This window comes from Mesocricetus auratus, unplaced genomic scaffold, assembly GCF_017639785.1.
Source record: "Mesocricetus auratus isolate SY011 unplaced genomic scaffold, BCM_Maur_2.0 Super-Scaffold_100676, whole genome shotgun sequence".
Taxonomy (NCBI): Eukaryota; Metazoa; Chordata; class Mammalia; order Rodentia; family Cricetidae; genus Mesocricetus; species Mesocricetus auratus.
In genome coordinates, this window is record NW_024429266.1 from 156,563,847 (window position 1) to 156,589,847 (window position 26,001).

General features: G+C 40.7%; 1 protein-coding gene across 1 annotated transcript in view; it reads right to left on the reverse strand.

Annotated features, from left to right (window-relative positions):
• Suclg2 (succinate-CoA ligase GDP-forming subunit beta) overlaps positions 1 to 26,001 on the reverse strand; it is a 256,446-nt gene that overhangs the window by 38,532 nt on the left and 191,913 nt on the right. The window lies entirely within an intron of this gene.

A 26,001-nucleotide genomic window follows, 5' to 3' on the forward strand; every position in this document is an offset into this window, starting at 1 on the left:
CTGCTCATTAACTATCTGAATCTAACCAAGTTTAAGGCAGAAAAAGGCAAACAAGCCAAATGCTTTATTATCTTGGGTCTTGTCCATTGTAAATGACAGGTGACATCTGCCTTGTGAGTCAGGCTTCCCAGTACCAAAGGCTTCATTGGTTTATTAGTAGGAAACAACACCTAAGGAAGGCCAAGCACAAGGTGGCTCATATCCTCATTTCAGCATAATGAAAGATAGGTACAATAAAGCCAAACCCTGTGCGGCTCCCCAGTCAGCCTGCAGGAAGACCATGGGTAACATGGAGACCACAGATGAAGGGTTTGCTTAGGTTAGGCTAAAGAGTTACATAGCAGGAATGCACATGTGACAGAGTAATTCTAATGTCAAAGGAAGTAGCTAACACTCAATAGATACCAGCCACATTTAGAGTGCCTTTTGGTATTGTTTTTAACATATTAACTTCAATCTTACCCCAACCCTATAAGAAAAACAATCACTTTATATTTTTTACAGGGAGCACACAGACAGAAGTATCAGGTGACCCAAGGTCATGCCTTTGCAAGGCTATGACATCAGGTTATTTTGTCCCATACTCTTTTTCCATAATACTTCAGTTACCCCACTGTCTGATTGGCTCAAGTCCTCGGCATGGCCTAAATGGTGCTTTGCATGTATTCAATACAGTGGTTAAACGAGTCAGCTGTGACAGTTTCAAAGAGGCTGACAAATTCTCAGTGGTCCTCCCTTAGAGGTGTGGCATTTAAATTTCTTCTCTGGTGGGAACAGTCAACACGTATGACGTGCTTGTCATGAGTAGCATGGGTGCAGGCGGCACCACGCTGCCACCTTTCCATCAGGTTGTTAAAGATCCTGAGTAGAAACCACTCACACTAAGGAAAGCAACTCTCCTGCCTTTAGGGTGCTTGACAGAGCTCTACTTAGCAAAGGACTGAGTCCTTTGGTCAAATGCCAAGTGTGTCATCTTGGACAGAGACTCTTCAGCTCCAAATGGACAAGTATTTTGATGAGGAAACCTGGCTCGCCTCTTACATGACCTCCTAAGGGACCTGGAAGCAGAAACAGGAAACAATTCAAGGTTAAGCTGATGATTTGGGTGGGCAGAACCATCTCTTAAATGAGAGTCTAAATAGTTCTTTGAACAACACAGACAGGATTCAGTTTATGGTCAAATATAAGCTGGTTATCACTTATGGATGCATCTGAGTTGAAACTGATCCCGTGTTGTGTTGACATATCTAAACCATACAGGCTAAGGATGGTGGAATGTACCATTTTGTTGCAGGATGGATTTCTTAGATTTATGTGGGAAAACTCCGCTGTGATGCTGCTTTGGTTCATGTTAGTTACTTCATGTCATCTGCTTTTCTGCTTAAACTGAATCATGAACAAGAAATGTAAGAGAATTTGGTATTAGTGTCTTATTTCTCTGAAAAGAGTAACTAGGATATTTTCTAAAAGGATTGGTTAAACATGCCTTGCCTTTTTTAGGTAAAATACATATTAGGTGTATACTGCAGAATCCTATCTATTTTGATTCCTTAAAAACAGAACTTGTTTATTTATTTGTTTGTTTACTTCTATGTGTATGAGCTTGCATGAAGTCATGTGCAGCACATGACTGAAGGAGTCTGTGGCGGCCAGAAGAGGGAACTGAATGGGCCCCCTGGAATTGGGGCTACAGACAGCTGTAAAAATGTTGGTGCGCACTGCAGAGCCATCGCTCCTGCCTCCATTTTTAAAGACTGTAAAAGATAATCTAAGTTTGTTAAGCGTGTTGATAAGTCTGGAACTACTCACACTAAGTTTAATCACTTTCACAATGATATCAATTTAAACCCCCAGGAATTCTTGATATTGTTCTATATAAATTCCCCCAAATTATTAAAACATGGTACAGTGAAACCCAATCAACACAGAATCTAAGTGTGGCAGGCATCCACTAGAGGCCAGTGTAAATCAGTGCAGAAGAGAAACTCACTACCAGTTCCTGTGGGAGGACCAACATCATTTCTTCTATATAAAAGTGGAGCTGGTATGAATAGGAAAGGGAAAAATAATGAAGAAAGCTTTTTTTTATTCTTTTGAAGAGAAGGTTTCAAAGAATAAGAAAGATGAGCTAAGAAAGGATGAGTCATGAAACACAGGAATGAAGAAAATTCTTGTCTTAAAAGAATTTAACTGTTTGATGCTGTACCAATGAATGCATAGATTTCCAGGATACCTAGTGCATTTGTCAACTTTTTCAAAATGTTCTGATTGACAATACTCTAAAACAATCACAGAAGCAAAATGCTGGAAGGAACCATAATGATCTCATTTCAGGACAGATGCAGCTGCTCCCTGTCTGACAAGGACAAGGGTTTTGAGAAGGGAGAGGAAAACTGTACATTTTCAATTTTTTCTCCTTAAACAATTTATTCCTAACAAGTACCAATGTTTGCCTTGAACACAGAATAATGCTTGTAAGTTCACCCAGCAGCACATGCATTGTAAAACACATTCCTAATAATGGCGGGGCATGGTGCCCACAATTTTTTAGAACAAGGAACTGAACAACTCTCTCAACACTAAAAATAGGAAAAGAGATGAAAATCTAATTCCTCCCCTGTAATAGTTGGTAGGATTCTGAATAGATCTTACTGTTTAAGAGCAAAAGGCTGGGCAAATTTAACATTAAACTCACAGATGTGTAAGCTTCCTGACTCCTCTGCAGAGAAAGGCAGTGTACGCAGTGTGGGAACGTCAAGGAGACTGATGAACCAGGTAATCTTAGCACTGAACAGGACCTGGGAGGTCGGACAGTGAAAGTTTGAAACTTGCCTCTTTTGCAAAGGGCACATTCAACTGTTGAGACTATGGCCACTCAGACATTTGACTTTTATCCTCATGCAAAGAACCCACTTGTAATACACAACAAAATACCTGGTCAGAAAGAAGAGGCAGGCTACAGAGATCCACATGCCAGGATCCTGCCTGGGGGAACAGGAAAATGCAGTAGGCTGATTTTAACCTTTGATCTGTAAGTGCTGACTGTGTTACTCGCTAGAAGTGTGAATGAATGAATTTCTTTGGTCCTCAATTCCTGCACTTGTAAATAGGGAGAAGGGCAGTATGCACTTTGCAAGGTTGGTTCTAGAATTCAGTATGGTGAAACGAAGCAGCCATTACTGCTACAGTGTTTGCCTTGAGAAGTTACTTGCTCCTTGTCAAACTCCTCTGAACTCTGACGACTATTACTTTTTACAAGTAAGACAGGCACAAAGGTGAAACAGACCACAAGGCCCAACTCACTGATGGTCAAAGGGGCACACAGCAGTCTATCCATTGCCGCATCAAGCTAGACTGATGACATCCTCCTGCACATGACAGTGATGGCATTCAGTGAGCGCTACAGTGCATCCTTAACTTTTTCTTTCTCTGACATGAATGTAGTTAGTGCCAAAGCTAACTGCAAGATTCTTTCCTTTGCAGCCATGGGAAAGAGGCTGGGGATATAGCTCTACTTAGGAGGCAGAAGCAGGAGAATCAGAAGTTCAAGGCAACCCTTGGCTAGAAGGATGTCTAGCCTGGTCTAATGAGACCCTGTCCCAAACAAACAAACAAACAAACAAACATGGGTCCTGGAGTTGGAGTAGACTCCTAGAATTAGAAGCCCATCTCTCTGCCCTAGAAGCCATCCTTCCTGGTGTGGTGGCCTCTGTTAAGTTGAGGCCACATTTGATAAACTGCTGCCTCTAAAGAGGTGGGACAGTCATTTACTAATTGCTCCTCACAGGACAGGGACACAAACCTGAACTCAGCACAGAATTCATGCTTCTAAAGACAGTGAGAAAAAACAATCGAGCTGGGAAGATTGTTAGGACAAACACATCCACTGTAACACCGGAAACAGCTGTGAACTGTCAAAGAAGTCATGGATTAAAGCACCATACCAACATCAGGGATAGAATACTCCACATGCCACTTGAGGGTGCCTCTTGGCTGGCTGCTGTCCTACTCTGTAAAAGTATGTGTGAGTCATAACTGTCCCCCAGCTCCAAGGACAATCTGTATGTCAAGCAACTAACATTGTGCCGGCACTGAAAATGTCATGCAAGGAACAGGGTGGCCTTTTTATGTTATGCAAGTCTCCTAGGGATCTAACATTCTACTAATTGTTTAGGAGAATACATAAGAACAACTCTAGAGCTCTTATCCTCAATTTCCCCGAGTTAGCCACAGCAGAGGAGCCTGGAAGACCAGGCCAGCATGCTCTCCTGATGCATGGCAAAGATTTTTATTGAGAATTCCCTTTTGAGAGGATCATTTCTGCTTGCTCATTAGGGAGTAACAGAAGAACTTGGTGTCCAGTGGACAAGGCAAGCAGACTCCTGCCTCTGCCTTTGATTCTTAGACACCAAACCTAGACCATGGGCCTAGGTTCCTCGATCTGGGAAAGTCTATCTGTAGATATGCTTTAACATAGTTAATGTGGTCCTCAGAAACAAATAATTTCAACTCAAATCTTAGTGCTCATTTACTTCATGTTGCACATTTCTGTGTAATGTTAATGAGACACACAGTTTGTGACAATGTAGTCTGGAATGTGGTCCTTTTCACAAGTAAAGTGTCTCAAAACAAGTAAACTAGTTTGTGACGACTTAGAAATGGTTACTGAGTGGATAGGAAAAGAAAATAGACCTAATTAACCATCACAGTGGGAACTACAGGCACAGATAGCAAGGCTACCCTAGACATCTGGAGCTATGATTGCAGTCATCCAGGCCAGGTGTTTCTCACAACTAGGGTTCACACATAAAAAACAGAGAGATAACAGATTGAACCTGACCTATGTGTTTGTGATTTTCCTTAATAGTTTGATGTCCTGTGATGGTTTTAAGTGAGAAGGTGAGACCTAGAGCAATGCTTTCCAAAAACCAATTTGACTTGCTATTAGCAAAGTATAATCCTTATATAATTTTTATCTCCAACTTCAGGGAACATGAAAGGGCGAGTGAAAAGGGAAGTGAGAGAAATGTCACTAGCACAGTACAGATAGATGAGTGTGGAGAACAAGAGATTTTTCTCTTACTCATTCAGAGAGGCCCCTGTACTATGAAGTAACACTGCCAGCATTGCCATGTAAATTCCTACTGAAGGATGAGAAGAGGAATCACAAGGGTTCCACCCTGACTACTACTGACCTAAAAGATAGATACAAGTTAGGATCCTGATGGGGGATGTCTTTCTGTATGCTGTGAATTTATAATTTTCTTATTGATTAATGGATTACGCTGTTTTGACCAATGAACAGGCAGAATGTAGCCAGGCAAGAAGTATAGGTGGGGCTATCAGACTATGAGAGTTTTGGGAAGAGGTGTGAAGAGAGTAAGTCATTGGAGAGACACCATATAGCTGCTGAGAAAGGGATGCCTGGGTACTCTCTGGCAAGCCAAGACCAGATGGAGATAAATAGATTAATAGAAATGGGTTAATAATGAAGAGAGAGGTAGCCAATAAGAAGCCTGAGCCATTGGTCAAACTGTTTATAATTAATATAAGCTTCTGTGTGTTTATTTGGGATGGAACAGCTGCAGGACTGGGCAGGACAGAAACTCCCGTCTACAGGGTCCTACTCCTATTTCAATCAGCAACCTTGCCTGGGAACAAGATTGTTAAAAAGCAACGAAGCATACACACATACCTTACATGTATATGCAGTGACACTCACACATGTAGTCCCAATTTTAAAAACAGTGCTTCTCTTAGAGGACCAAACAGAGCTGACAGGCACTACAAGGATTACTTCTCCTTCCCCACTGCTCTAATCCTGGCTTTACTGCAGGCACGTACATCAACTGTGGCTCAGGTAGCTTCTATGAAACACTGGCTTTTTACTAAGGGCATTCCTCTATGTCTGCTATTAATGCTGAACATGTTATTGGTATTCTACTCTTACGAGAAGTTCAGTGTCAATACCAGAGGGCACTGAGGTAAGAAAGTTGTTCACTGTCCTACAGCTGTGTGGTGTTCAATTAGGACTGTCCATCTATGACTATGGGACCACTTGGCCCAAACTCCTAAGGACAACTCATCACACTTAGAGACCCTTCATATTATCCTCCTGAGGTCTCTGATGGAGTTGGAGACAGATAGTTATGGTTTTCCACAGTTATGATAAATGATAAGTTACATATAAAACTTTAGACTCACAGGGATAGTTGATAGAATATTTTCTTTAAATTTTGCCAAATGTTACTGGACTAAATATTGTTAACTATAGTTCTTACTTGATAACTGTTTTGTTACATATAATTTTACTATGTTAAGTTAAAACCTTCCTTTTTATTTAGACAGAAAAGAGGAGATGATGGGAGATGCCCTGTATGCGGTGAATATATGTTTCTCATATTGGTTGATGAATCAATGCTGATTGGCAAGTAGTCAAGCAGGAAGTATAGGCAGGGCTAGCAGACTAGGAGAATTCTGGAAAGAGGAAGGCTAAGAGGAGTCACCAGAGAGACGCCATACAGCTACTGGAAGGATAGGATGATGGACATTCTTCTATAACATAAGGCCATGTAGAAATACATAGATTAATAGTTATAGGTTAATAAATGAGAAAACTAGCCAGTAAGAAGCCTAAGCCATCAGTCAAACAGTTTATAATTAATATAAGCCTTTGTGTGCTATTTTGGGGCTAAATGACTGTGGGACCAGGTGGGACAGAAATCTCCATCCACACCTTCAATTTGGTATATTAATGAAACCTCAGATAAACTGCAGAACAAGGATATGATTCCAAACACTTTTATTTGTCAAATACACACACACACACACACTCATGTGCATGCATACGTCAAACACTTTACCAATAGTCAAGTAGGGACTTAGGTTTTCATCTCCCTACCCCTCACCCTGTGCTTTGAGGTTTCACATATATCAGCCATGTATGTACTCTACCACCGAGCTAAACTCTCAGTCCTGAGCAGCAGTCTTTCAGTTGTCCTGAATTAGGCACAGACATTGGACATATCCCCTCATCCATGATGCCCTGGGAAATGGGTCTTGTAAACACACTAAATGTACAATTGTAGAATGTGTGTCAAGCACTGGCTGATGCCTTTATTCTGCTTTGGCAACTTTTTGTTACCATGAAAAGGGAAGACGATGAAGTAGTATTTACTAGGGAAACAAGCTTTAGAAACTCAGTTTTGCCATCTATCCCTACATATCTAGATCAAGTTTAGCGTTTAAGATAAATGAAGACAGAGAATAAGAAATACCACAAGAATGGCTTAATTCAGTGGTTCTCAACCTGAAGGTGGAATGACCCTTTCAAAGGACTCCCCTCAGACCATCAGAAAACACCTATACTTACATTATGATTCATAGCAAAATTACAGTTATGAAATAGCAATGAAAATAATTGTATGGTTGGGGGTCACCACAACATGAGGAACTGTAGTAAAGGGTCCAGCATTAGGAGGGCTGAGAACCACTGCTCTAATTAGAATTTCAGGGTGATGTCAGAAGAAGTGAATTGCTGTTTTTTTAAATATACCTAGACTAGAGAAATAATTAAAATAATCTATTTAAAAGGTAATTTTGATTATACTGAGGAGCCTGATAATTCTATAGAAGACACAATCCCTAGTCTTGGGATAAAAACAATAAAGATCTGTACATTAACCAGTCTAGGTGGACTTCAAAAGTCAGGAAGAAGTTTCCACATATTCAGCAAGTAAATGCTAACCAGGAGTGAGTGACTGTCAGCTCCAACTGACTCTCAGAGAGAGAGGCTAAGTTTTCAAAATCCCATCAATCATAAACAGCTTTGGGGACAACTACATGGGCCAGAGGTATCAAAGGAAGAAGTGCTCAACACAACTTGGCTAAACGTACCAGTCACTCTGCTGCTATGTGGGGACAGGACAGTTGAGGACCTGAAAGCCACAGTCAATGACTTTATAAACTTATAGCCCAGTTAGGAAATCAATTTAATGAATAATACAAAAAGTTCCAAAGCACAGTACACAGTAAAAGTGCAGGTACACACAATTCCATGGTTTGTTTCTGACCTTTAAGAATTGGTTTGGTAATAAGAGCAAATGATGTTTCATTTATAAAACCAACCAACCAATGAAGGCCCATCCTCTCATCATCACTGGTAGACTCCCCATCACTGGTAGAAAGTGAACTACAAATTTTTTACTTTATGGAAACATTTCTACATAATCCTGCATTTCTATACTATGTAGCCCACTGAGGGTGGAGAAAAAGAGCAGGGTTGGAGGAGAGATAAAGCCCAACTTCTCTTTGTCTCACAAGCCTGGTTATCATCTTGATGCCTCTATTTCTGTTCACATGGCCTCAAGGATTCCATGTCATTCCCATCATCCCCCTGGGGATGGGCTCCAGTTATCACTGTCCCCCTTAAATGCAGGATGATGTCTGAAACTGCTGCTCTCTGCAGTCACTCCCTGTGTTCAGCCAATACAAATGTTCTGGGATGTAAAATGAGGTTTTAAATGACCTGGGTTTGACATACTGGCTTTACCACACACTTGCTGTATGCCTGTGGACAAGTATTGAGTGTCTTCTCTGCCCCCTTTTCTTGGCTGTGAAATAAATAATAGCGCCACCATAATGTGCATTCATCCATACACTTGTAAGAGCTGGTATACAATCAAAGTTCAGCAACTGCTGACCATTATGTGTCTTTGTCAACACCACCACTACTACTGAGTCTAATGGAAGACTCCAGATGAACGGCTTCAAGAAAGAATGGATACAGAAGGGAAACAGCTTTCTGGACCTCCATGATTTAGCTACTTCACACGCAGTGTGGTATCTCAGTTCTCATGTCATTTTTCTTCAGTCTAAACAATCTTTTCAGTGTTATTTCCCACTAGACTACCAGCCAAAGGCTTTATTCCTTCCTTCTACTCAATACATCTCTTGCCTTCAGGTCTCTGCTCAATGTAACCCTAAAGCAAGGTCTTGACCCACAATTATCCTTCTTCACTTTAGCTAGAGAATCATCAATTCATTAAAGGATCTTCTGCTTTCAAACTCCATGTTATAAGATTACTATGATGCATGGCTTTCTAACTAGCTCATGAATTTATTTTATCTTTCTAATTATAGAGTTTACTATTGCTATGTGATACTGTCATCTTGTATTGAGCACCATTCTGAGAACATAAAACAAGATCTAGTTCATAGCAGTGGACCCATTTAATCTTGTTAATTACCCCAAGAATTAATGACCTTTGTTAAATGTGATAGTTAATTGCATGTGTTAACTTGACTGAGAGCAGGATGCTCAGATATCTGGTACATTTTCAGGGTGTGTGTGAGGGTCTTTTGCAGGAGACTGGCATCTGCACTAGCCAATGTAAATTTTTACCCAAACCAATTTTCATGGGGATCAGCGAACCCTGAGAGGACAAGAAAAGAACCAAAAGGGAGAGGTATGAAGACTGTTCTCTGTCTGACTGCTCACCCAGGATCTGCATCTTATGTCCCTGTCACCTCATATGCAAACTCTGCCAAGGCTCTGAGGGCAGACCCTCACACTGCACCAACAGAATTCTAAGTCCCAGCCTACAGACAGTGGGGCTTCTCAGCCTTTCTAATCACGTGAGCCAATACCTTATAAACCATCTTTTTTATTGACCATTCACTGATTCTGTTTCTCCAGAGAATAACAATTAATATGAAAAGTATAATAAATCTTTACTGGGTATCATGGTACCTCTTTACCAACCTCAAAGAAAAGCAGTAGTCACCTAAGACCTGTCAAAATTAATAATCTTAGTTAATTCTTTGAATACCCTGACACCCCCCCACACACACCAGAAAGGGGGATGAAGCAAATTAAGGAAGAAAGGGCTTATTTTGGCATACAGGATAGAGTCCATCATGGCAGCAGGAACTAAAGGGAGCTGGTCACATAACATATACAATCAGGAAGCAGGGGACAATGAACTCTTGTGCTCAGCTTACTCTCTCTTTTTTTCACAGTGCAGGATCCCAGCTCAGCAACGTCAGTTAACCTGGAGTCATGTTCTCAGGTGATTCCAGATCTCATGCGGTGACAAGTGAGATTAACCATCATAACCACTGTAAGCCAGAGGGAGGTTTAATTGTCTAGGAGAGAGGGATTCTGACCCACCTTGATATAATACACAACATAACACACTTACCAGCTGTCTCCCTTAACATATGCATGGTGCATCTTCTGAGAAGGATTCCATTTCTGAGTAGCCCAGATGTCAGGAGTTCTATTAGTAGGGCAGTGACTGAGGGAGAACGGGACTGAGAGCAGTGCCTATGTAAATCTGTATACATCAGCACACCAAGAAAACACGTTCTGAAGACCCAGCTAGAAACAACCCCCTTTGGGCTGATGAAAACCAGCTGGTAGCACTGAACTCCAGATCACTGGAGAGGAACCTTCAGTTCACTGTGATACTAAAACACAAACCCTTACATGGATACTTATAATGCTGAGAAATACAGTGCATGAAGTTGTATGTAGTACTACACATAACAGATGGCCATGCACAGAAAAACCCACACTGACCAAAAGAGCCATAAAGCCCAGTTATAAATGGCATCAAAGCCCTATCCTTTGTATAGCAGGGCCATGAGCTGCTAACCTTTCTTCCACTTGCCCACTCTCTCTCTCTCGGTAATCTAATCTTTCTTAATAAATTCTCTTCCTTTGTTTGCTACTATTTACCTTTCTAATTCTTTGCTCTGAAATAAATACAAAGACCTGGAATCCTATGGTGGTGCCATCTGAACTCCAACATCAGTAGGCATGTACAAGAACATACAAATAAAGGATTGTCAAGATCTCTTTTTAAGTTTGAAACTTTAAATGTATTATGGCTGGGGGCACATGTCCACTCACACATTGGCCGTGAGAGTAAATTCTGTCTTTGCACCTTTTCAGGTATTTCTGAGACTGAACGCACATCATTACACTTGGCAGAGAGCACTTTACTCACCATTCAATCTAGCTGGCCCCAAGTTTGCTCTTTAGGAGAAAAGTAGAAAGCGGTAGAAGGTAAGGCCAGGTATGGATACTGGACCTTCACACACACATTGTACATACATGTGTATTCAGCCAAACTAACACACACATATCACACATGTACAGATACACAAAACAATGAAAATAAAGGCACTGTTTTTTTCTTGAGGTAAACAATAAACAATACAAGACCCCACAGTTCCCACTGTTTTACTACTTAGGAAACCTGTGCTGCAACAGCACCCAGGGTCATTAAGCTTCAGCCTCAAGATTTCCAAAGCAAATCTAACAGCAAATACATATACAAGGAAGGGCATGCTGGCTGAAAACTGCCCTGATTAGTTCTTAAGACACTACTAATGTCTACCCAAAGAACTGACACTCCTCATTTCACAACCTTTTGTTCAGAATGTGCATAAGAAACTATCTGAAACTCATGTCTGATGTATCTAAGAAGAAAACGGATTTGCCGAGGAAAAGAAGAACAAGACTGTGAAGAACACACTTAAGAAGTATTTCCATTATGAAAACCTGACTCCTTAACCACAGGACAGTTCTCTCTGTTAATTAGAGTAGGTGGCAAAAGACATCTTGACCATGTGTCCTCTGCTAACTTCAGATGCACAAAAAATAATAAAATGACATTCTGAACAACTCATGAATGCAGCTTGTTCCACTCACTGGCCTTATTACAGGACCGAACAAAAGGTTGTATGTATTCCCAGTTAGACAGGATAGCTTTTCTCTAATCATATTCTGATAGCTAGCAATGGTTCCCGTCACCTATAGCAATCATGGATGCATGCTCTGTGCTATTATTGTACTTTTCATTTTAGCAAAACTAACTTCCCTTAAAAGTGGACCACCAATTCTCAAGTGACGCTGAGTGTATTGTTGTAAAACCAGGTTTTAAAATAACTTCATGAATAGACCCTTCCCAAAAGAGCTAGCAAAAGAAACCAGGTCACCAGCAAAAGACCCAGACATCTTATTCATAGACTCTTGGCTGCAGAAGGATATGGGGATCAAGGAAGCCCCCATAACCTCAAGCTCAGGGGGATAGTGTAGTCTTCCTCAGACGGCCAAGTGCTAGTTTTGATAGTATGTGCAGAAAATTCCCACCAGATATTGAGGGCAAGAAGATGGCTCCCCTGTTGAGATAAGCTAAAGTTGTTCCCTTGATCCAGCTGTGCACCACAAACCCTGCTTCCTTGTTTATCTCTGTATAATAACTCCATCTCCTTGTTCGGCTGTATGTGACCCAGTTGGATTCTATATAATAAACACTCTGAACTTCCAGGGTTTCTCGAGAGAGCCTAGTCCACCTGATCCCAACATTTTTGTGTCCATGTGTCTTGACGGTCTGTCATTTCTTCATTCCACTGTCACCCCAGATGGGTTCATCCCCAGTACCATGCTGGACATGGTAAGAACACATACACAAAGAGTATATACCCACCTCTCAGCCTCTGAATTCATGAGAGCAGAGAGAGCAGCTTTCCATGAAGACCATATACCAAAACTATAGTTTAAAAAGTGACAGTAGAGACTGGTTGTAAAGCCCAGGACAGCAGAATACTCAGGGTCTGGAGTTTCCAGCACAAAAGATCTATGTAATGCAATATATTATATCATGGCTGTGTAAACACTTACTGACTTGAATGACATCGAGAGATGAGGAAAGTCTCCTGAAGTTCCTCGTATTCTTAAGATGACCCGAATAAGCAAGAAATACAACGGAGACAGCAACTTGCTATACTAACCCATCCCCCTCTAGGTATGTCCATCCAGCTGTCCTCTTTACTATACTTTGAGGTCAGGTATATGTCTGGCTATTTCCTTAGTGAAGGACCAAAATAGTCTTGCTATAAAAGTACACATTAAACATCACTCTTCACCATATTAAAACCTCTCAAGGTAACCTCCAGAGAAACTACCCTAAAACCGCTCAGTGGAAATATTTGGCTGTTCCTTAGAGTTTCTGTTCTCATTCCACTACCCGTGCTGACAGTGGTTGCAAAGGAAGATATTCTGGTGAGAATCCAGACAGGAGGAAGGAACCCCAAGGGAGTGAACCTAAGGTTAGGTGAAAGGGGTAGGGGTCCAGGATCAAGTGACTGACTGACCTCTTCTTAAAAACTGCTGTGTCAGAAAGGAAGGCTACTTCTCTCTAAAGAGAACAAAGAACTACAGTGAAATTGAAGGTGGGTGGGCCTGCAGATCCTAAGGGAGTGGCGATAACCCCAGGGAACTTACTTTGCATGTAGAAACTAGCTAGTTCAGCCCTTGTGAGGATAGCTATAAAATATCACATTGCCTTTGTCTACATGGTGGCTTAGGAACCCGCTTAACTAAATAAAAAGGCTTCTTGTATCTTGGGGCATTGAGGGAAAAAAAAACCCACAAGGGCAAATCCAAGATGTCACTACACAGACTGGATGTTGACAAAGTCCTTGGGAAGAAAAGATCCTGCAATCCCATGCCATGCAAGCATGAATAACTGCCATATAAGTAAACTGGCAAAGGAAATAATCAGTAAAAATGTCTTTGAAAAACCCATGAGCATGCATCTACATAGGAATCCACAAAAGAGAATGATAACCACTGCGTTACAAAACCAAGAAAGAAGATCCAACTGAAAGAAGCATCTGACTGTGATGTTACAGATTTAACTTGAGCTCCCAGGAGCTGGAGGCAGGAGAACAAAGACAGTTCTAGACTAGCCTAGGGTAGACAGCTAGACTGTAGTTTGCAACACACACGCACGCATGCACGCACGCATGCACGCACGCACGCACGCATGCACGCGCCAATAAAATGAGGAGTTAAAATTGTCCTTCAACACCTGGGATAGGAGAGGGAGGAGGCATTTTACATTGGCTGAGGGAGTGGGATAAATGGTAATCAAATCTAAACATAAAGGAAAGGCTTAACAGAACTGGCTCCTCTTAAATCTATTAATTTTTTTATATATGTGGGTGTGCATGCCAAATGCAGGATGAGAGAAAAAAAATCATTTCTGCATCCAGGAGCTGGGTGAAATCCAAACTCATGACACATTAGTTGTGGATTGCACACACTTGCTGTCAGCTGCTGGGTGAGTCCTTCACGAACAGTGGACAAGAGTTCAGTAACAAGTACCAGCCAGGTACAGTGGAGCCACTTATGGTCCCAGGCTAGGCTAAGAGGATCCCAAGGTCAAGGCCAGGTTGGGTCACATAGAGAAACTCTCTCAAAAGAAACACAAGCAAAAACCTGTAAATAATATCCTGTGTTTCTCACTGAAGTAGAAAAGGCCTGGCTTCAATACTACAACAGCTTTCCTCACTTGCCGGGGTGGACCACTGAGCACCACTTCTTACCACTGGATGGAGAAGCTGCGGCGGACAGACAATCCTGGCCCATTGTGCTGACATGGAGAAAACCCCATACACTTAGGGATGCTGTGCGCTGTCTTTTAATGCTCATAGAGATGCTGATAGAGTGATTCCAAGATCTTTTAATCATTTCATTTTGAGCAAAACTGAGAATACACTTAAAAGCCACACACAGTCTGTTTTAGCATGATGCAGAAAAATATGCATTAGTAGCATGAATGGTTGCAAATGGTGGTAATGATTCTATCTGCCACACAGCAATAATATTTTTTTCCAAAGCAACTTGTAACCTTTATTTCTATATATCGGTCAGGTCAGAGAAAGCGAGGCACACAATGATTGTACACTTAAGCTGCAGCAGCTCTTAGGACCCAGCGGGGAGAATGTGTATCCATTATCTTACAGATTAAAAGAACAGACGATATTTCAGCCCCGTCTCACATCCACACACGCGGCTCTAGGGCTGCAGGGATGTGGAAGCTGGTAAACACTTTTTCATGATGTGACTTGATTTTTTTAATAAAAGGAGAAAATGGATTATGAAAATATTTTTGAGATAAGAAGTACTGACAGAAGTACTAAAAGCTCTTCTCAATTACAACTACTGCATTTGTATGAGTGTATTTCCTGAGGGGTATGTAAAAACCACATGTGTGCAGTGCCTGCAGAGGCCAGCAGAGGGCAGTGAGTCACTGGAACTTGAGTTACAAGCCAAGTGCCTGCTGGGAACTGAACTTGGGTGCTCTGCAAGACCAGCAAGTGCTCTTAACCATTGAGCTGTTTCTCCAGCCCCAACTTTTTGACTTATAATAACCTCATTCAGGGACAGAGGGACACAACATCAAGAGGAATTTGCATGACACTGTCCTTCCTCTTGAGGTTTAGACTACCAGGTTGGGCTGTCATTGCTTCTGTAACATATTTATGAAAAACAGTGTTTCCTCAGTGTGGTCCCCTGTGCTCTGTTTTCATATTGCATGCATCTTTTGCCTTTTACCAAAAGCGCTCCTTGAAGCTGTATTTGATGCAAAGAGAGCAGAAAGATGTATATGCTGTAATCACAATCACAAATTTGGCACTTAGGAAAATACCTCCCCTGGTTTGATCAATTCTAAAATAAGTAAATAAATAGGATATAAAGAAAGACGCATGGTTGTTAGCACTATAAAAAGATGCAATGGGCTCAAGTCTCAGCAAAGTGCATTCTGTGATTTTATAAATGAAGGGCTCCAAAGATTGATCCATTTTCTAACTGCAACCATTGTGCTAATGACAAAGGAACGGGCACACAAACGGAAACCTTGCTTTCCTTCTATCCCTGCAGGGGAAAAACATGTGATCTCAAAGAACTGAAAGCGATGTGGGTGCTCCTGCTCTCCAGCATTTAGCAGACAACCAGGGAACAGTGTCCCAGAGCAGACTCCAAGTGGGACACTCGGGGACAAGGGTCAGCAGTCATGTAGAGCACTGGAACATGAATGGGCTGAAGACAAGCCCACAATGCATGATCTTCATTGGCTGGAGCATTCATCCCGACAAACAAGCCTCTGTGAGGGCTGGTAAAGCTGTGGACTACCCTGCCAGAAGACTGACCAGCTTGTCACTAAATCGTCATCAGTAGTGTTAGTGTGGATTCACAGGATGCTTTTCACCTACAAGAGCTACATGAAAACTGACCACTGGTTCTGATTAAGCATGTCAGTTTTCTTCATTTTAAGTGAGGTACGACCACGATATACATTTTAAATACTGCAAAAGCCAGAATCAAAATCTTGCATTTCTCTTGTCCTTAATTATAAATGTATGATCCTCTTCTGGATAGTTTCTCAATGGTATGTGAGCTGAGATTCATGAGCATGAATATTTTACCTGTTCTGTTTCCTGCTAAGCATTTCTCCATTGGAATATAAGATGCCATCCCACCTGAGAAGTGACAGACAGAACTAGAACACACTGCATTTAGTGTAATACCTATGTGCAAAGGCATGGTTGCCATTACTTTGTGTAGTTCCTCCTAGTATGCTTCTGGAGACAGAGAGGTGTTTGCCAAGTGCATAAAATAAGTAAACAAACAAACAACAACAAAACTTGACATGTTACAGGAGAGCAGATAATAGCCCATATGACAGAAGCTTCACTGTTTTTATGAAAAAATATTTCCTCTCTGCATATTACAAGTGAGTCATCAGGCACAGCCAAAATATAAGATGGGGCGAGGGGGTGTCAGTCATAAAGGGCATCTGAGAAACAACTGGCTGTAAATACTATCCAGATCTAAGTATTTTGTAATTCAGGTATGTTGGTATTGTTTCTTATAAGAAATTAATAATTTAAAAACTTAGTTTTATTTCGTGTTTGTGTTTTGCTTGAATGCATGTATTGTATAGACGTGTAGCTAATACATGAGGAGCCAAGAGAAGGCATGAGATGCCCTGGAACAGGTTAAAGATGGTTGTGAGCACCCTATAGGTGCTGGGGATCAAACCGGGGTCCTTGTAAGATCAGCCAGTGCTCTTAACTGTTGAGACAGCTCTCCAGCCCCTGAATGGTAATTTCTAAAGACACGACAGAATAGCCATCCTTAAATAAATTGTACTTGGTGATACAATTGCTGAATACTACGGAACATGTCATAGTAATATCAGAGTTAATTGTTTTACTCCTACAGAATCAATTCTCATGATCACATTATGTTTTCACAACTAAAAATGAAATATATTCTTTTTTTAAAAAGATTTATTTATATATTATGTATAGTGTCCTGCCTGCATGTGTGCCTGCAGGTCTGAAGAGGGCACCAGATCTCATTACAGATGGTTGTGAGCCGCCACCATGTGGTTACTGGGAATTGAATTCAGGACCTTTGGAAGAGCAGCCAGTGCTCTTAACCATCTCTCTAGGCCCGAAAGATGTTCTTATGATATGAATATTTTATAAAATACAAACTAGGTGAGAAGGGTCATGCAGCAGGAAATCTGGTTGAGTGTGTAGATCTTAAGAAGGGAGGCAGAGGCAGGCGGATCTCTGTGAGTTCGAGCCCAGGCTGGACTGACAGCCTCCAAAACAGAGAAACCCTGTCTCGTAAAAAAAAAAAAAAAAAAAAGAAGAATGTGACCTTCATGATGAAAGATCATAATAGTCATCAAAACTTAGTCACTATTATTGAGCCCTCTCAAATCTCAATTAACCATTTTTTCAGAAGAAACTGACGTTCATATAGGTAAGGCAATGAGGATTTGTTCATAGATCCTTTGATACTGTCTTTAAGATATACAATTTTTTTTCTGTATCTTACAAAGCAGGCATAGGGCCAAGCATAGTGGTCTACACTGACCTATAATCCTAGCACTCAGGAGGCAGAGGCAGGAGGATCAGGAGTTAAAAGCCAGCATTGCCTAAGTAGTCAGTTTGAGGCTTTCCTGGGGTAGAAGAGACTATATGTCAAAAAACAAACAAACAAACAAACAAAAACCCTCCTCCAGTGTCTTAGCTCAATTCTAATAAAGAGAATGTGTATAAATAATGCACAATTCCTTCTGATACTGGGTTACAGAAATACAGGAATTTGTAAGTGAAAGTTTCCAGGAAAAAAACAATACTTTTTAAAAGTCTCTACAAGGTGGAATAACTAATACTTAAAACCTCCTGAATATGGCCGGGCGGTGGTGGTGCACGCCTTTAATCCCAGCACTCGGGAAGCAGAGGCAGGCGGATCTCTGTGAGTTCGAGGCTGGGCTGGACCGATAGTCTCCAAAACAATACAGAGAAACCCTGTCTCATAAAAAAAAAAAAAAAAAAACAACAACAACAAAACAAAAAACCTCCTGAATGTGGAGAGCTACCATCCAGAGCTAAAATCATCTTGGGCTACTTTCAGTCCCCTTGACAGATATTCACTGTCCACCTAAGTGTCTGATCTAACTTCCTTTCAAAGATCAGGTAAATAAATCATTTGGGATATATTAACTTACCAGACTGATGCTTATCACCAGTCCCAAAGCTAAGAATGCCAACAAGTAGCATGTAACCTAAAATTATTTTACTGCTTTGCTGTGATTTGCCTATCTCTTGGCAATGTCAGGATTTGTGAATTTTGGTCTCTGACTATAAAAGTTTGAGCAATTACTTTCATGATTGAAGACATCATTCAGGGCAGAATGAATTCATGGTCTTGGGCTATAGCCATTTATATTTGGCTCAGAATAAACTTCCTATTCCTACTTGAGGTGAGAGCTGTGCTTTATGTTGACATTTGGTGCCCAATGTGGGGACACAGGGAGGAGGAATTTTCACCAGAGGAATCCAGCTAACTGTGCTCCTGCAAATAATGTGCTAGGCTGCTAAATGTTGAGGTACTGTTTCAAAGTAAGGGATACCTAATATATAATATTGACACAACTAGATGCAGGAGAATGTAAGATCTTAACCACTTATAGGAAAGACAGGGTGGATATGAAAAACACCAAGAAAAACAACTATAAGAATGGCTTCCCTGCTCTCCATGAAGAAAGACAGAACAGGAGAAACCCATATCTTTCCCCTACTTTTGACATTTCCTCATAACAGAACAGTGTCAAAAATGCTTAACATGAAGAGTCCCTTAAAAAGGCTAGGCTTAACTATAAGAAAACTGATCTGAACATAAAAACCATGAAGTAAAGACCAACCAAGTTATTTAGTCTCCTTTCACAACTGAATCCCACAGCACTATGCTTCCCAAGTTTTGTACCCAGACCGCAGCATCTACTTCCATTAGCCTGGACCTGGTGAGCGATGTACACTTTAGGACCACTTCGTAAACTCCTACATCAAACAGAGTCTCTGAAAGGAAGACTCAAAACCCAGGCTCTGACACTTTCCAGGTAAAGAAAAATGGCTAAGCACACTGCTCTAGACTTCAGGCTCAGATGAAAGGATGTGAGAAAGGCTTTGGGTGGCCTGACCTAATTAAAATGTTTAAAGAGATTTAATTACTAAATGCCAACCCATACAAATGTAAAGATCTCTCCCACAGAGACTCGGAGATGGATTGAATGCATTTTTTAATCAACTGCTTGGCAAGCAGTATGGGTTTTCCCGTTTGTAAACATCTATACCAAAGTTAAACATACTTATTCACCACTTGACAATAAATAATGTCTTGTAATTAATCATTCCTCAGTCCTAATCCAGACAAAATAAAAAACAAACCCAGATTGTAGACTTCCTTCTCATTACAATTGTCACTTATATAATTAAAAAATAACCTGGTGACATGTATGTGCGGGTCTGCTAGACAGCACAATGTTACATATGTAAAGCATGTTTTGTCACTGGAGTATAGTCAAGGAAGCTATTTTAAGCAAAATTCATTTGCAGTATGTTCAATTATAAATTTTTAATCCCAGATTATTAATAATATACTTTCATTGATGTAATTTTTAAGATGGAAAAGTATACACAATTATTTATATTTGACTAAATGTAAAAATCAAGGCTTCACACAGAGTTTTAGAATCTGCTTTGGCTACAAAGCTTCAACTCACTTGAGTCCACATAGTCCCTGACAGAGGATGACCAGAGCCTGCAGTCTCCCTGCAACCTGCACCTGCGCTTTGGCTAAATACAGGAGACAAGCCAATGTCCTTCCCCATTCTTCTTGAGCCACCACCTTCTTTGTCTTCAGGAGTAGCACAGCTCGGCTGGATAGACACTGCACCCCACCTACCACCTGGCCATGAACACAATGACACAGATGGGTGAGGCTGACCCTAGTGATCCATGGATTAGCAGTGAGCTGAGGCAATGATGGGGTAGGACTATAATCTCCTAATTGTACCTCTTGCCCGCTTTTTAAACCCAAATCTCGTGTTAGTACCAGGAAGATGGATTCGGGGTCACTAGAGCCCTGTCTTTGCTCCAAATCTCAGTGTCCTTTGTCCTCTTTACACCATTATGAGCGCTCTCTCTCTCTCTCTCTCTCTCTCTCTCTCTCTCTCTCTCTCTCTCTCTCTCTCTCTCTCTCTCTCTCTCTGTGTGTGTGAAAGTGTATACATGTGTGAGCACTTGTGCATGTAGGAACTTGCGCCTGAGTGTGCCAGAGGTTGCCTTTGGTTATCTTTCCTTAGTGCTTTCCACGTTAGTTCTTGAGACAGTCATTGAACCCAGAGCTCATGCTGTGGCCAACTGGCTTGCTAAGGAGCCTCTGAGATCCTCCTCTCTCTGCCGGCTAGCACAGATGTTACAACCCACCATCACCAAGACCAGCTTTTTACACAGCTGGGAATTCAAACTCCTCAGGTCCTCATTCTTGCACAGCAAACACTTTACCCACTAGTTGCCTTAATTGGTGTACTGGGATGGGTAACTAAACCCAGACTGCTGAGCTACGAGAAGTAGGGCCTTTATCCTCAAAACTTCTATTAACACGCTAAATATTAATTTTTTAGAAACAGGTTAAAAAAATCATCACTGGCAATTACTCCTGAAAATGCACTGTTCTCTGGTTGGCTAGCTTTATTTAATGTGGATTCTCCAGGTGTGGATGCTAACTGAAGTACTCTCAACTGTGGGCTAAAGCTCAGGGTCAATAAAACTGAATTAATTTTTAAAAAAAATAATTTTACTTACTTGCCTGTAGGATTTCTACCTCATTTCCCAAATGTAATAGTACTACAAGTGTCATAAAATTGAATGCAAAATTCACTTCAAAGAGTTTACTCCCAACAATGAGAGTAAACGTTATCAAGTCATTACAAAAAAGCAACTGGTTGAATGAATGTAAAAACTATAATTTTATAAGTGCATAGGAGTAGAGGTTTGTTTTCCTCTACCATTTTCAATATTCATTGAGCAATCACTGGAGATGCAGTTTGCTATAACAATCTTATAGCTCTGGCTTGATTATATGCTTACAGTCTGGAGATGAGAGAGTGAGAAGAACTGTACGTGGTGGAAAAAAAAACATACTGGAAAACAACATACAGAGAACAAATGAACCAAGGTAATGTCTGAAGAAACTGACCCATCAAGGAATATGAATTCATTAATGAACTATATTCCAAACCAATACCTTTGTGAATGGAAAGCAAAGCTCATCAAACCTGACATAATTTGTTTAATTTTTTTCTATTAGTTTATTAGAAAGACATGCCATTAATGAAGTTCACTGAAAAATAACCCACAAAACGTTGAAGAACCTGACACCTAACTAGATGGGATTTGGTAAGACAGTATTCATTTTGTGGTCCCCTATGCCTGCTACTAAAGATAGAATGACATGGGTTCAGATATATTAACATGAAAACACTTTTTATAGCTATAACTAAGTAAAAGGGGAGTCACTGCAGCAACTAGATAAGATGAGACTACTGACTTAGAGCAAAGATTAAAAGATGTGTGCATCACACATGGGTGTGTACAAACACATCAAAATGTGGCACCATGCCAAGCCTGGTGGCATATCTCTGTATCCCATCACCAAGGATGCTATGGCAGAACTGCCATGAGTCCTAACCCAGTGTGGATTACACAGCAAGCAAGAGCTTGTCAGAAAATAAATAAAAATAAAAAGGTGGTAAGATGGATGCTTAGTATTAATTCTAGATGATACTGAGAAACAATAAGCAGCTATTCCTTTGCATCAGAGGCAGATCAGTTCCAGACTCCACAGGACATGGGGAATCAAGACCATGATGAGAAATACGGCCAAGCACATCCTCTCAAGTTTCCAATCATCTCTAAATTACTTACACCTAACACAAATTCTATGCAAATGCTTGCTCTGTAATTCAGAAAATTATGACATCAACAATGTCTGTACATGTTTAGTGCAGAAGCAACTTTTACCATAAGCTGAGTGAATCCAGAAATGCAATCACTGATAGGAGGAATAACTCATAAATTGTTTAAACTAGTATGGGAATACAGCATTCTTATACAATGTAGTCCAGTATACTCTAGTTATTCCCTGTTTTTGTTACCAAGTCTAGCAGTGGAGAAAAAAATTTAAAAAGAAAAAAGTCTGAGCAAAAAAACATGTAAAATTCTATTGGGCATATAGTGATTCTGCCACACACAGAAAAACTAACATTGATATTTTGCTTTTTTGTATTTACAGAAATGTATTGTACATTTGTTTTATGGAAGTGATAGTAGATTGTGGTGCTCTCTAAATTCTATTAAGAAAACTCTACAAAGAAAAAGTAGATGTGACACATCAAAATCCAGTGTATACCAAGGCTTGTTTGGGCAGCCCACTCTAATTACATTTCTTTATTCATTTTATCTACGGAATGCGCATCTACTTCTCCCAATACATTCTGCAAAGCCAAGTAAACAAGGCTACACATCACACACTGCAAGACTAGCATGCTGCATCTTTCACTTTCCTGGGCGCTGGAAGAAGATCTGGAAAAGAGAGAGTACTTACCACATGTGGAGATTAAGTACAGCAGCGGCAGGAGGGGGGGTAGGGGACGGACACCGACCAAAGGCCCAACCTGATATTCATTCTGAAGATTCCAAATAAAATAACCTCCATTTTCACATAGCACCTGAACAACCCTCCTACACTACTATATCTTGCTTTTTATCTGCACTCTTTAAACCTTAAATACATTATTTGAAAAGAGGACAGTTATCACTATCAACAAGAAAATGTATTAATTCCCATTAATTGAAGATAACAGTAGAATAACTAGAAAAAGTGCAGGAGTATTATTAAATCCTATCTAGACAGATTTTGTCACTGGGGATGAGCCAAAATGATTGGGGAATCCCTTATCACCAACAGGAAATTTTGTTGAGGTTTTTAAGAACTGAAAAAAATTAAAGAGAGCATGAACTTTCTCAAACATTTCATGCTGTAACTATTCTTAAACATAAAGGGAAGTTTACTACACTAGGCAGTGAGCACTCAACCGGCCAGGACAGAGATTCCAGCTCATGGAATCTGCACATTCGTTCTGTGGCACATCAGGCACCCTGTACCTGGGTACCACAGTTGCACTGTATCTCCCCCGCAGCACTCTGGAAGTGCTATTCTAAAGAAAAAACTCAGGGTTGCGTTCTAACTCCCTGACCTACCTAGGAAGGTGTGTGGCTGGCCTTCCCCCTTGTCTCTAAGAAGTCCTTGGAACATAAGTGGACATTTCCAAACCTAACACTTACAACCTCACTGTTCATGGTTCCACACCTTTTGCTCAGCATGCACAATATGCTTAGCCTGGCCTGGGTTCACTGCTTTCCTTACTCCTTATAATTATATCATCTCTTCCCTTGTTTTTCCTCTAAAACCTCCCATTTACCCCTCCTCGATCTCTTTCAAATTTACAGTCCCTTTTTCATAAATTACTGTCATATGTGTATATGTGTATGCTTGTATATCCCTAAACACAACCTGCCCAATCCCGTTTAATGTTACTTGCAGGCGTGTTTTCAGGTATTGGATAACGGAGGTATATTCTTCCCTGGGAAAGATTGTTTTCCCCCACTCAGCATTCCTTCGATACCTATAGATTGTGTGTAGGGGTGAGGATCAGGGGATTTCCCCCATGCACTTGGGCATGTCCATTGTTCTTGTCTTGGTTCAGCTCATGTTAATTAGGCAGTAATGTTGGTGGGATGTTAGGGCTTCACAACTCTGTATTTTGATTGGTTGTGGTTTTCTTTAGTGCTCTCCATCTATTGCAAAGAGAAGTTCTCTTGATGAGGGGTGAAACTATACTTATCTGTAGGTATAAGGACACATACTTAGAGTATGATGAGGAATAATGCTGGTTTAGTGAAGTAGTGGCTGTAGGTTCTCTTGTAAGACCCATGACTCCACTAGCACTGAAGAGCTCTGCCTAAGTTTCCAGTAGAGGGCATGGTTTCCCTCTTGTCGAGCTGGTCTTAAGTCCAACTAGAAGGCTGCTGACTAAGGCCAAGGTCTGTGTGCCACTACTGCATCCTTGAGGCTATTTTGCCTGGTTGGTTCTTTTGTCTTTCATATGCATCACAGCTGGGTGGAGCTGCTGGTTGCTTCCTTCTTCTGAAACTGCATGACACCTTCATGCACCATGAAAGCTAGTTCTCAGAGAGGAGGCCTTTGGTCAGTTCTAGTTCAGGAGCTGCTGGGATCTGTGTCTAAAGTTCAATGGTGTTTTCAGCAATAGTAATTTAACTCCCATCCTTTCCTGCAGTGGGGTGGACAGACCAAGAGCAATAGCAATAGCAATGTGCTTTGGGACGATCTTGGACAACCCTGAGCAACAACTCAAAAGAGGGCTTCCCATGCCTGGGTTTTTGTTAAATGGTCTTTGGCTCTTGGAGAGTACTACACTGTCAGCTCAAATGAGAACAGTCCATTATATATATTTACTTATATTATAGGGTTTTTTGTTTTGATTTGAAAGGCAAATAGTTAATAGTATGATTTCTTATACTTTTGCAGACATTCTTACTGTTATTTAACCCTCCATCTTCCTTCTGAGCTAGCTTTGAGAGCAAAAGTCACTCTTAAATCCCATGTTGAGAATGTTGTCTGCTTCTCTCAACTCTCCAAACAGCGCTACAAGGACTGGCTTCCTACTGGCCCCAATTTACAAATGAAAATAAAGCAGGCAGAGAAGATTTCTACACTGGTCATTAGCTATTTGGTATAAGAGTTTTTAACTGACCTGCACAATAATACATGTTCTCAATTCTTTCAGGGCTGTTTATTGAATTAATCATAATTTTTATTCTAAAATATTTCAACTTGCGTGCTTAAATACATTTTAAATATTTCTCTTATCCAAAGTATACTTATTTAAATTTAATTCAAATATTGTATCTTCCAACATGTGCTCAAATATTTCACTAAATGAGAATTAAATAAATGAGTTAATAATCCTTGGGATTATTCAACACAGTTTTCTTGGTATTGCAATGATACTGCTCTCCTATTGAAGGAAATAAGACTGTGATCTGAAGTGAATCCTTCAAAGGATACTACTTGGTATCTATGCCAAAGCAACCATGCTGGCCAATACTCAGACCTCATTCCCTCAGAGACAACATCTCAGCAGCCCATCTGTTCTGAGGTATTTTAGCACCTTTTCACTGAGGAATGATGTAATTGTTGTCTCGTTAGTGAGATGTAATATCACAAATTTGACAGCACAAGGCCCTTCCTTTATTATCAACCCAATCAGCCACTGGTTAGAGTGATGACATTATAGTCTGTTACTTGCAAGGGCAGTAACACAGGTAAGCCTTCAGGAGTTTAGACAAGCCCAAGGGAAAATAGGTTCCTCCACAGAGAAAATTAATGTTCCTTACATGTGATAGAGCAGGTCTATCTACCACATCCAGCATCACCCAGAGGCTTACTGGAATATAAGTGGGATCTAGTGCTGAAGACGGAGCAGATAAGGGAAGGAAGCAGAGTTACCGCGCTGTTCACGGTCTTCAGGGACACGAAACAAACTCAACTCACACGGGGGCATGGCAATTTCAGGCTACACTAGATATACAAAGAGGTGAATTCAGTTGTAAGTTAGACAGGGAAGACTCAAAGTGAGTAAAGAAATAATCTTTAAATTTCAGACTCCTCAAGAGAAAGTATAAATAATGCTAAGTAGA